Genomic DNA, 13,123 nt, shown 5'->3' on the forward strand with positions numbered 1-13,123 from the left:
TGATAAACCAGGGACACTTACTCATAGATCCAGGCACTGTGACTGTGGTAATCTTCTTATGTTTATTATCCATGTCCTCCTTCTTTCTAAAATCAACTTTTAAAATTACCCTAATAAGCCAGAATGGCTCTAGGGGGTGTTACCAGAGCCCCTGGTTGGCTGTATACTGGGGGAGGCAGGCTGCTTGGCTGCATACAGGGGGCACAGGCTTGCTGTATACTGCGGGGACTGCCTGGATATATACTGGGGAGGGGATGGCTGGCTATATACTGGGGGGTGGGGTGGCTGGTTATATACTGAGGGCAGGCTGGCAGGCTATATACTAAGAGGGTGGCTGGCTATATACAGTGCTGGCTGGCTATATACTGGGGGAGCTGGCTGACTATATACAGGGCTGGCTGGCTGTATACTGGGCAGGCTCTCTGGCTATATACTGGGGGTCTGACTGGCTGTATACTGGGGGGGTCAGGCTGGTTATATACAAGGGAGGGAAGGAGAAGGAAGGAAGGAGGGCATGGATAACAAACGCAAGAAGAGTCACAGTGCCCGGATCTAGGAGTAAGTGTCCCTGGTTTAGCCAATGCTTAATTTTGATGGTAGATTTCCCAATTTCTGGGAATCTCTTGGTAGGGTAAGAACACCCCACAGACTCGCTTTAAACTAAGACTATATTTTTTGGGAACAATATTCTACTGTCCTATTAAAAAAACAGCCCCATTTATGTCCCCATAATTATAATTCATATATTTTTTGGAATGACATTCTCCACATCTAGATGTACATGTCAGAAATGTCACACATTGTATACAGGGTGTAACTGGTTTACAAAGTCTTATTGACCAAAGATACAAGTAAAATGGTGTCACGTTTCTAGCCTATAATTGTGGCTTTCACTATATTTTACTATTATTGATGGACCATAATTTTATGCTGTGACAAATGGTTCAGCTTCCTGTAGTGCAGTATCCTCAGACTAGGAACATGTATAAGGCAGTGTATGTAGCTATATACAGAGCCTCACTCACCAATGCCAATGGTTGTATAGTATATCTCATCACAAGGGGAGAAAATAGACATAGCAATGAGTGAGCTGTAGACATTGCATACCTTCCACTAATAGAGTGTTAATGTACACATCTGTCATTGTATAATGGGACGGAGACCACTGGTGTTACCCCTCAGGCCAATCTCCATAGGAATGATCATCACATCGCTGTTACGTGTGGTAGCAAGCTACAGCTCACCATTTATACACTGTTTTTGAAGGGCAATTGTACTTTACCAGAAGACTGTAAAGGTTAACATGGGGATCCTTAAAGGGGACCTGGTATACTGACCATGGTGTGCTGGTGATCTGGAGACAACATATTACAGACCAGGAGGAACTGTGATGATTGTACATATTATCCTCCTATTATCAGACAGAATGTGATAGAGCAGGAAGAGCTGTGCAGATTGTACATAGTGTCCTATTTATTGGCAGAATATTATAGAGCAGGAGGAGCCGAACAAATTATATATAGTGTCCTATATGCAGGCAGCATGTTATACAGCAGAAGGAGCTGAGTGGATTGTACATAGCGTATAAACTGCAGGCAGCATGTTATAGAGCAGGTGGAGCTGAGCGAATTGTACAAAGTGTCTTATCTGCAGGCAGCATGTTATAGAGCAGATGGAGTTGAGAAAATTGTACAAAGTGTCCTATCTGCAGGCAGCATGTTATAAAGCAGGAGGAGCTGAGCAAATTGTACAAAGTGTCCTATCTGCAGGCAGCATGTTATAGAGCGGGAGGAGCTGAGCAAATTGTACAAAGTGTCCTATTTGCAGGTAGCATGTTATAGAGCAGAAGGAGCTGAGCGGATTGTACATAGCGTATTAACTGCAGGCAGCATGTTATAGAGCAGGAGGAGCTGAGCAGATTGTACATAGCGTCCTATCTGCAGACAGCATGTTATAGAGCAGGAGGAGCTGAGCAGATTATACAGTGTCCTATGTGAAGGCAGCATGTTATAGAGCAGGAGGGACTAAGCAGATCGTACATACTGTCCAATCTGCAGGGAGCATGTTATAAAACAGAGGAAGCTGAGCAGATTTTACAAAGGTATTATCTGTGGGCAGCATGTTATAGAGCAGGGAGAGCTGAGCAGATTATACATAGTGTCCCATCTGCAGGCAACATTCAGAACAGGAGATGGGACGATTGATACATAGTATCAATATATTTTATTCATTAACCCCATTCTTTATATTCTTAGAATGCAACCTTAATGAGTATTCATCAGCAGAGCTTTCCTCTAAATTTAGCGATTTGTGGATTCTTTTAACATTTACTGAAAAATTGGAATTCATGGACATCCATGTAATATGTGACAGCATATAATCTATTATTGGATCCAATGTTGTGTGGATGGATTGGACAGTAAGTCACCATAGCTGGGGAACCATTTCTCCACTACACAGCCACTAGCAATACGATAGATACACAACTATTCAGGAACAAGCTGAATTTTGGAGTCAATTCAGCCAATTTCATTAATAATATCATAGTAATTTTCGGCTTCTTAGATACCGGAATACAACAGTATAGAAATATAGATCTTACCTGGTTCTCTGGACCAGCACTGGCCATTTTATACGGTAATGTGAAATATAAAATCCATGGTACGATGAAGTTTTGAAGCCCCATTTCAAAGCCAAAGGTCCATAGACGCCTGGTAAAAGGGATCACCGTACAAGAGCGCAGAAGCTTCTAATGCTTTCCCAAGCTCTAATGAAGGTTATGTCTATACCTTTAGTGCTGCTTAGGATGAAATGTGTCTAGCAATGGACTGTCTGCCGAAGAACAGAGGGTGGAGACTCTTAACCTTTTAGCTGCCAACTTTGGAATCTAATGTTTACTCATAAAATGAAGATTTATCTAGATATGACATCTACTCCAGGTAGGGTCAGGATATCCACCCTTGAAGGGAAATGCTTCGTAACCACAAACAAGTGTTGTTTTCTTGTCTTCGGAGTGGAGTTAGTGGTTTGGGAAGAAGAAGAGCAGGACAATGTGTAAGCAGATGTCAGATAATTATAACAGAAGATATCTTCCAGGCTTCCGGCTCATCCTGTGCAGCCAGTTTCTTTTTTTTCTTTTGTGTGCGGTGGGATTTGCAGGGTCAGGGGACAGCGTGTTCTAAGTGCGTTAGTAAAAGGTAAGAGAAAAGTTGTGATTTTGAAAACGTTTTAACTTTTTTTTTCAATTTTGCAAAAAAGAAGTTCAAATCTTATGCTGAAAAATTTTTGCGGAAAATCTAGAAGATAAGTTTTTCCCATGTCTGTTTGTACTGCAAAACTTTGACCACAACGGTACAATGTAGGCAGAAGATACCATTGGCGATGCCATTGTTTGGCTATCCTTGGCACTCATATCCGCTGTATATGGGAATCTCAAAGATAGGCGAGTGCTTACAAGGGAATGGAGTCGCAGGACGCATGCTCGACCCGCAACTCTACCGATTAGCGACAAAAGGAACACAATTCTCTAGATCTCGTGATCGTTGGGGGTCTTAACAGTTGGACCTCAGCTCATAATAGCCAATAGCCAATCCTGCCTAACACACTTTACTAGGGTAAAATTTTCCACAAATTACCCCTTTAAATAGTTGATAAAACCCCCTTAAAGGAAATCTGGCACCACGATTTACCTACCTGAATGCAAAGAACAGGGGTGCAGTCACATGATACCCTGATACCCAGCACCAGCGGCGTTGCTAGGGTCAAAATTAGGATCTGGGGCACAGGTCTCAATGCATATGTTCCCAATTCTCTGTAGCATCCACTTCTGTACTGTACTTATCTCACTTTATAATCTCCCCCACACAGCATTATACCACACATTCTGGTTTACAATGTCCCAATTGTGGCCATCACACTTTGTAAAATAACCCTTTGTACTAATTTTACAATTAAGTCCCAGTCATGGCCCCTCATAGTGTAGAGAACCATACTTTACATTACACCCTTCTCTTTTGGTCCTCCCACTTAATAATAAACCCTAAATGGGGCCTGACATGTAATAATGCCATGTATACTCAGTAATAGACCCCCCCCCCCCACACTCAGTAATAGACCCCCCCACACACTCATTAATATCCAACCACATTCCCTTATAGCCTCTGACATTCAGTAATAGCCTTCACACTCAGAAATAGCCCCTGAAACTCACTATTAACCCCCCCCCCCCCACATTCACTAATAGCCCCACAATTTTGACATATAACCCGTCACATTCATTAACAGCCCCCACATTTTGTAATAGCTATCCACTCACTAAAACACCATATATAAAATGTATAGTAAAAAAGACAAATTTTCACACTCTACTTCTCTGTTTAGAGAAAGAAGTGCTGTGACAGTGTGGCAGTGTGAATGTAGCCTTAGTCTGATGCGCATCGGGTATTAGCCCAATTTTTGTGCACAGTTTGCTGTGTAACAGAGATCCTGGTTTGTACCAAATTTGTCTTTGTACTTCTGCTTCCAGATGTTTGCACCTAATTTGAACATTGATTTGCGTCTATATGGGTGCAAATAATTGTGCAATAATAAGCCATTCCAGACCATGCTTAGGAAAGGCAATGGTATCAGTTGTACAACTGTGCACCTAAATGAATTTGCATCCATTTACCGTATATACTCGAGTATAAGCCGACCCAAGTATAAGCCCCTAATTTTACCACAAAAACCTGAGAAAACCTATTGACTCGAGTATAAACCGAGGGTGGGAAATGCATTGGTCACAGCCTCCCCATTATATAGCCTGCTGGACCCTGACCCATAGTATATAGCCTGCCAGCCCATATCCCCCAGTACATAGCCAGCCCCCTGCCCCAGTATATAGCCAGCAGCGGGGGAAGCCAGAAAGGCGAGTTTTGTTGTATTTTTTTCTTACTCTAGTATACGCTGAGTTTGGGGTTTCAGCACATTTTTTTGTGCTGAAAAACTAGGCTTATACTCGAGTATATATGGTACTTATAAAAAATAATCTACTAATTCATGTGCAAACAAGCAGAGAAAATTCATATTTTGCTGGAGACGACTGAAGTTTAAAAGCTGCAGTATCACTTCAGAAGCCCCTGTCTTCGGGTCCATAGTACTTAAAAAAATGATGCTGATGTCACACTAAAGATAAGAATCTCATGGATCTGTGAGCTACAGAACCGGAAAAACAGTTAAATAAGGCGTGAATTGGATTTTTGCCGCTTACATTTTCAACTCTTTCGTTAACTGCCTGTATCTCCAGTAGTTCTGACGCAATCTGAAAGATGAGATATTTAACTTTAATATGATTTCAAATGCTTGTTTCTGGGTCGACAGTCACACTTTAAACTTGACTCTTCTCAGGCAATTATGACTCTTCTGGGTTCATTTTCACATGACTTTATATTTTTAAAAAAAATCTCAACAGGTGATATTTCTTATAAAGTTCTAGAAAGGACATTGTACACCCTACCTGAGGGTGCTACTAGTTTAATAGGGTAAAATCTGGTGAATGTATCCATTTAAGAATCCAAATTTACAGCCCCATAAATAAAGGACAGGTTTTGCATTGATGTGTATCTTGGATGTCTGAATGCAGCCTATGAGTTGCCACGGAGGCTTTTTCTGTGCAAGAAAGATATTCCCAGCAATTTTTGCATTTATATTTCGGATGTGAGGCTTCACTGGGACTACAGCAGCTGCTTCGCTGTACACACACAGGAATCAATTTCTGATTTTATTGATATTGCTTCCAGAAAATGTCAGAACATTTTAATTTTCTATACAACAGGTTAACCCCGGAGACGAGAAGCTTCATTACAATCGCAGAGACATTAACCAGATCGTAGCAAGCATCATAAACAAGTCCTCGCCAGCAGACAAAACGCAGGTGTGTTAATATATAAAGACTACATATGGCATCAAATCAAAGCCGGCGCCATGTCCTAGAAGTCATCCTACACTCTATTCTAAACAACCTCTGGGTACAATATAGAGCAATTTGTGTAAATTATTGGAATGAAGAGGAGAATACCCTAAATATGCAATCTATAGACTGGCAGCTGCAGGTCCACTATGGGGCTATGCAACAAAGGGTTAAATAATTTTATTCCTTCTGTAGTTTTCCTTGGTTTTACAGGCATGAGTATTATTATATGGACAGAAGAGGGTTAAGGCATGGGGCTATTTTAGGAGCAGCCCTTTATCCTCATGGATTTTGATCACCTTTTATGACTCTGTCTGGGGCTGTGTTTATAAATCTGCCATGTTCCCTTTCCTTGTTATTGTATCTGTACATTTCACCACAAGATACCTGGGAGATGGTCTGGGTCGTTATAGCAAACGCATCCGACAATGTGGTGCTCTACATGGAGGGATCTGACAGATAACACCAAGCTATTAGCATCCCAAGGAAACACAAGACAGACAAGGACAAGCTCACATCTCTTCATTTTGGTACAATTTTATTTCTACACCAGCAACATGTGCAGTACACGGGTAAGGTAACCCAGGGAAATCCAGATGCTTTGTATTACAGAGCGATAATGATGTGACTGAATTGTCACTGTGCCGATAGAATATGTTGATGGTCACTAGGCGCATGTGAAATACATGTATACTTTGCTTGAAAACACTAGTGTTTTATTCACTTGGGCAGAGCCAGATTATGGGGTAGGCGTGCCCCAGGGCACCCACCAATGGTGGTTTACAGCGTGGGTGAATCTGGCAGTCACATGGCCACACATCGCCCACTAGATGTGTCCTGAACCACCGGTAGATTGCCGGCCAATAGATTAGCGCTTATGGCAGAGCAAGAAACATCTGACCTGTCCAAAGTGGAGGAAGTTTATCTGTGCAGTAGGAAAAGGTAACCAAAGTTATTTTACTGGGAACTGTATATACTTACTGCAGGGTTGGGGAGATGTGTATAGTCAATGATGGGGACGCTGTATATAGTAATTGCTGTACCCTGTCGAGACTACATTTTATGGGGACCACCCACCACATTTTGTACCCAGGGGCCCCACCAACTTTAGTCCGACGCTGCACTTGTACCTGCGTCATGTTTGCAACTGTTACATGTGTTTGTATCTGCCATTTTATAATCCAACTTATGGTTTTATGTATTTGAGATGATTTTAGTTACTATAATATTTGGTAAAGAAAGTTGTAAAAAGTGACATTAAACTATTTTTCTTTTGTGGTATATTTGTTATAGGTGTTCACATTAGTTAGTATTACAGGGAGTCTATGTGTTATGACCCAGTTCATGACATGGAGCTTTAGGATGACATTGTTACCAATTCATTTTGATCTAAAACCAGCCATCAAAATAAGGTGTGGTTGAAAGCTTTGAACAATGTTGTAAGGGAAAACCAAGAGTGGTCAACCCCAACATATGCATAGAATCTTACCATCTTATAGTCAGGAGGGAAGCTATGGCTCTACACCATCACCAAACAGCATTGCTAAAGGGAAATTCTCCTATACAAACACTTGAATGAAGTGACAAGACACTCGACCCCCTTCCCCGCTGAAGTAATTACTGAGAATGGGACCACCTTGGCTATGCATCAGTTATCACTTGCATAATTGGTACAAAGGGGTTGCACACAATGAGTAACCATCCCAAGGTACCCCCAGTGATTAATGATTGTTATTTAGAGCAAGAGCTGCCTTGACTAATGGACTTAGTCTTCCCTCTCTAGGGCTCTTAAGACAGTGGTGGCAGACCCATGGCAGCTCAGCATGTGCCACGCTCAGTTCCATTTTAAAGCAACACGTGTGCTACCTGGGACTAGAGGAGGAGCGAGGAGGTGTGGACAGGGTCAGGTTACCATTGGAGGTCCTGATCTGGGACCAGAAATTCTCACTGTTTGAGGGGTGCTACAACAATGATCTGAATTTCTTTCTCTTCCTTAAACTACATTGCTGGTCTCAGGACACTCATACAGTTGAAAGTTGTGGCACAGCAGGGAGGGGGGGGGTTTGTAGGTAATGAATTCAAATTAAGGAAGTGCTTGTTCTTGCCCTGTAAGATAGGTAGAGCTGGCTGTACATCTGTCCTATAGACTGACTGTTTAGAGTGCCACCTACCTGGATAGGGAACATATGGTTATAATAGTTCTGGCCATCCCTACAATACAGATCCATTTTGCACACATTATGGAAAAATACACAGCTATGAGTTTTTTTTATTCTAATGACTAGGACAAGGTGCGTTACATTAGGCAAGAAAAATAAAAGCAGATACTCTGCCTCACCAGGCAGGAGGGAAGAGGAGAGAGCGCCCTTTATGCACTTTACCTTATGGCCAATTCCCATGGTGCACTGGAGGGCTAATTTGCATGGAAATATGTCACTACATTCTGGCCATAGATTTTCTAAAGTAATGCTTATGTTGCAAGTCGCTTCGAAAGTTTATCCATGGCCAGTACACTTCCCTTTAGAATGGGATGTCAAAACTCCAGGTAGGTGTAATATAGGAGTGGTTCCAATCCCCTTTATATAAAATACGATTAAATAAACATTTGGACAGTATTTAGAGGGTGCATTTTACACCATCTTCATGCTGATCAGGATATTTCTAATGTTTAGAACACAATGGGGCAAATTTACTTACCCGGTCCATTCGCGTTCCAGCGGCGGCTTCTCCGCTCTGGATTCGGGTCCGGCCGGGATTTAATAAGGTAGTTCTTCCGCCGTCCACCAGGTGGCGCTGCTGCGCTGAAAGTAAACTCATCGCGCCGGAATGCACCGAGCTGGACCAGGTGAAGGTAAGCGGTCCTTATGCGACACATTTTCGGTTTTTAAATGCGGCGGTTTTTCCGAATACGTCGGGTTTTCGTTCGGCCACGCCCCCCGATTTCCGTCGCGCGCATGCCAGCGCCGATGCGCCACAATCCGATCGCGTGCGCCAAAATCCCGGGGCAATTTAAGTACAAGTGGCGCAAAACGGAAATATTCGGGTAACACGTCGGGAAAACGCGAATCGGGCCCTTAATAAATGACCCCCATTAAGTGCAAATGTCTCATTACATAATGTATAATTACATTTTCTGACCATTATGAATGCTGCGGTAAGGGGTTAAAGAAAATACAGGGGAAAACTTAAAAAAGTAGAATTTAAAAATTGAAAGTGTCCCCCAGGAGTCTTTTATGACCTCATGGGGGACAAAGTAAAAACAAACACAAATGTATAAAAATACAATGACATTTCCCCATATAATAATAAAAAAAAAAAAATCCCCCGCTACACTACAAAAAGCATCGCCATAGTCGCCCCCATTGGCCGAGGCTATACATATTATATCAAAAGGACCGGAACAAAAATTGAAAATGAACATTAATGAATTCCCTGTTAATTAGATTTTTTTTAAAAGTACTATACTATTACAAAAAAAGCCTTATTCCCTACTGTTAACCAGAAATAAAAATAAAAAAAAAAGTCTGAACTAGCTTTGTGTCCCTAAAGAAAAAAACAAAAAAAAAAAATTTTTTTAGGAAGCACGCAAAAAAAAAGTTAGGGCCCTTGTGATCATAATAATTTGAAACTTTGTTTGCATTTTTTTTGTATTTGTCATTATGAATATTTTGTAACCTAATGTTGCATTGGAATAACCATGCACTGTGATGTCAATTCAATATTTTTTCTAACCATTTCTAAAGCGGTTTATTTATGAAGTTATAACTAGAGATGAGCGAACATACTCGTCCGAGCTTGATGCTCGTTCGAGCATTAGCGTACTCGAAACTGCTCGTTGCTCGGACGAATACTTCGCCCGCTCGAGAAAATGGCAGCTCCCGCCATTTTGCTTTTTGGCAGCCAGAAACAGAGCCAATCACAAGCCAGGAGACTCTGCACTCCACCCAGCATGACGTGGTACCCTTACACGTCGATAGCAGTGGTTGGCTGGCCAGATCAGGTGACCCTGGGATAGACTAGCCGCTGCCCGCGCTGCTCGGATCATTCTGTGTCTGGATGCCGCTAGGGAGAGAGCTGCTGCTGGTCAGGGAAAGCGTTAGGGTGTTCTATTAGAATAGTGTTAGGCAGGAGTGATTCAACAAGAACCCAACAGCCCTTCTTAGGGCTACAATAACGTTCTACTTTTTTTTTTTTTGTTTGCTTGTGGCTGGGCTTGCTGGCACTAGTAGTGCAGCTAGTACCATATTGTGAGGAATTTGCAGGGGGACTTGCTACCGTTGTGTTTAGCTCTTAGTGACACACATATCCACCTCAAACACCAAAGTGGGAAAATTTATTAGGGGTTTGATTTCAATTAGGCACAGTCTGCCAGTTTCTTTTTATTTTACGTTTATTTTTTAATAACTCAGCGTCATCTCATCAGTGTGCTTTCATACTTGGTTAGAAAATAGCCAAAGGAGAATCCAAACGGCTTACTTACGCCTACAATAGCGTTATATATATTTTATTTCTGGTTGATCTGCTGGTGGCTGTCCTTGCTGCAGTGCATATACTAGCCAATTGTGAGGAATTTGGAGTGAGACTTGCGACCACTGTGTTTAGCGCTTAGTGACGCACATATCCATCGCAAAGACCGAAGTGGGATAATTTATTAGGGGTTGGATTTCAATTAGGCACAGTCTGCCATTTCCTTTTTATTTTACGTTTATTTTTTCATAACTCAGCGTCATCTCATCAGTGTGCTTTCATACTTGGTTAGAAAATAGCCAAAGGAGAATCCAAACGGCTTACTTACGCCTACTATAGCGTTATATATATTTTATTTCTGGTTGATCTGCTGGTGGCTGTCCTTGCTGCAGTGCATATACTAGCCAATTGTGAGGAATTTGGAGTGAGACTTGCGACCGCTGTGTTTAGCGCTTAGTGACGCACATATCCATCGCAAAGACCGAAGTGGGATAATTTATTAGGGGTTGGATTTCAATTAGGCACAGTCTGGCAGTTTCTTTTTATTTTACGTTTATTTTTTCATAACTCAGCGTCATCTCATCAGTGTGCTTTCATACTTGGTTAGAAAATAGCCAAAGGAGAATCCAAACGGCTTACTTACGCCTACAATAGCGTTATATATATTTTATTTCTGGTTGATCTGCTGGTGGCTGTCCTTGCTGCAGTGCATATACTAGCCAATTGTGAGGAATTTGGAGTGAGACTTGCGACCGCTGTGTTTAGCGCTTAGTGACGCACATATCCATCGCAAAGACCGAAGTGGGATAATTTATTAGGGGTTGGATTTCAATTAGGCACAGTCTGGCAGTTTCTTTTTATTTTACGTTTATTTTTTCATAACTCAGCGTCATCTCATCTGGCATAGCAGTGTGCTTTCATACTTGGCTAGAAAATAGCCATAGGAGAATCCAAACGGCTTACTTAGGCCTACAATAGCGTTATATATTTTATTTCTGGTTGATCTGCTGGTGGCTGGCCTTGCTGTAGTGCATCTACTACCATATTGTGAGGAATTTGCAGTGAGACTTGCGACCGTTGTGTTTAGCGCTTAGTGACGCACATATCCATCGCAAAGACCGAAGTGGGATAATTTATTAGGGGTTGGATTTCAATTAGGCACAGTCTGGCAGTTTCTTTTTATTTTACGTTTATTTTTTCATAACTCAGCGTCATCTCATCTGGCATAGCAGTGTGCTTTTATACTTGGCTAGAAAATAGCCATAGGAGAATCCAAACGGCTTACTTAGGCCTACAATAGCGTTATATATTTTATTTCTGGTTGATCTGCTGGTGGCTGGCCTTGCTGTAGTGCATCTACTACCATATTGTGAGGAATTTGCAGTGAGACTTGCGACCGTTGTGTTTAGCGCTTAGTGACGCACATATCCATCGCAAAGACCGAAGTGGGATAATTTATTAGGGGTTGGATTTCAATTAGGCACAGTCTGGCAGTTTCTTTTTATTTTACGTTTATTTTTTCATAACTCAGCGTCATCTCATCTGGCATAGCAGTGTGCTTTCATACTTGGCTAGAAAATAGCCATAGGAGAATCCAAACGGCTTACTTAGGCCTACAATAGCGTTATATATTTTATTTCTGGTTGATCTGCTGGTGGCTGGCCTTGCTGTAGTGCATCTACTACCATATTGTGAGGAATTTGCAGTGAGACTTGCGACCGTTGTGTTTAGCGCTTAGTGACGCACATATCCATCGCAAAGACCGAAGTGGGACAATTTATTAGGGGTTTGATTGAAATTAGGCACAGTCTGCCATTTACTTTTTATTTTACGTTTATTTTTTCATAACTCAGCGTCATCTCATCTGGCGTAGCAGTGTGCTTTTTATACTTGGCTAGAAAATAGCCATAGCAATAGGATAGCATCGTTTGGTTTTAAAAACTAAAAAACACAAAAAAAACAAAAAAAAAACACAAAAAAAGTAAAAAAAAAATTTAAGTTATAACTTTCATTTTCAAAATGTTTAACCCGAGGGCTAGGGGTAGAGGACGAGGGCGGGGACGTGGGCGTCCAACTACTGCAGGGGTCAGAGGCCGTGGTCCTGGGCGGGGTGAGACACCACCTGCTGATGAGGGAGCAGGGGAACGCCGCAGAGCTACACTCCCTAGGTTCATGTCTGAAGTTACTGGGACTCGTGGTAGAGCACTGTTGAGGCCAGAACAGTGCGAACAGGTGATGTCGTGGATTGCCGACAATGCTTCGAGCAATTTGTCCACCAGTCAGTCTTCCACGCAGTCCACCCATGTCACCGAAATCGGCACTCCTCCAGCTCCTGCACCTCAGCCTCCTCCCCCCCAGTCTGCCCCCTCCCAGGAAAATTTGGCATTTGAACCGGCATACTCTGAGGAACTGTTTTCTGGACCCTTTCCACAGTCACAAACCACTTGTCCGGTTGCTGCTGAGCAATTTTCCAATGCCCAGGTTTTCCACCAGTCGCAGTCTGTGGGTGATGATGACCTTCTTGACGTAGTGGAAGAAGTGTGTAAAGAGGTGTCCGACGATGAGGAGACACAGTTGTCAGACAGTGGTGAAGTTGTTGTCAGGGCAGGAAGTCCGAGGGGGGAGCAGACTGAGGGATCGGAGGATGATGAGGTGACAGACCCAAGCTGGGTTGAGAGGCCGGGTGAACACAGTGCTTCTGAGACGGAG

This window comes from Engystomops pustulosus, chromosome 7 (assembly GCF_040894005.1).
Source record: "Engystomops pustulosus chromosome 7, aEngPut4.maternal, whole genome shotgun sequence".
Classification (NCBI taxonomy): Eukaryota; Metazoa; Chordata; class Amphibia; order Anura; family Leptodactylidae; genus Engystomops; species Engystomops pustulosus.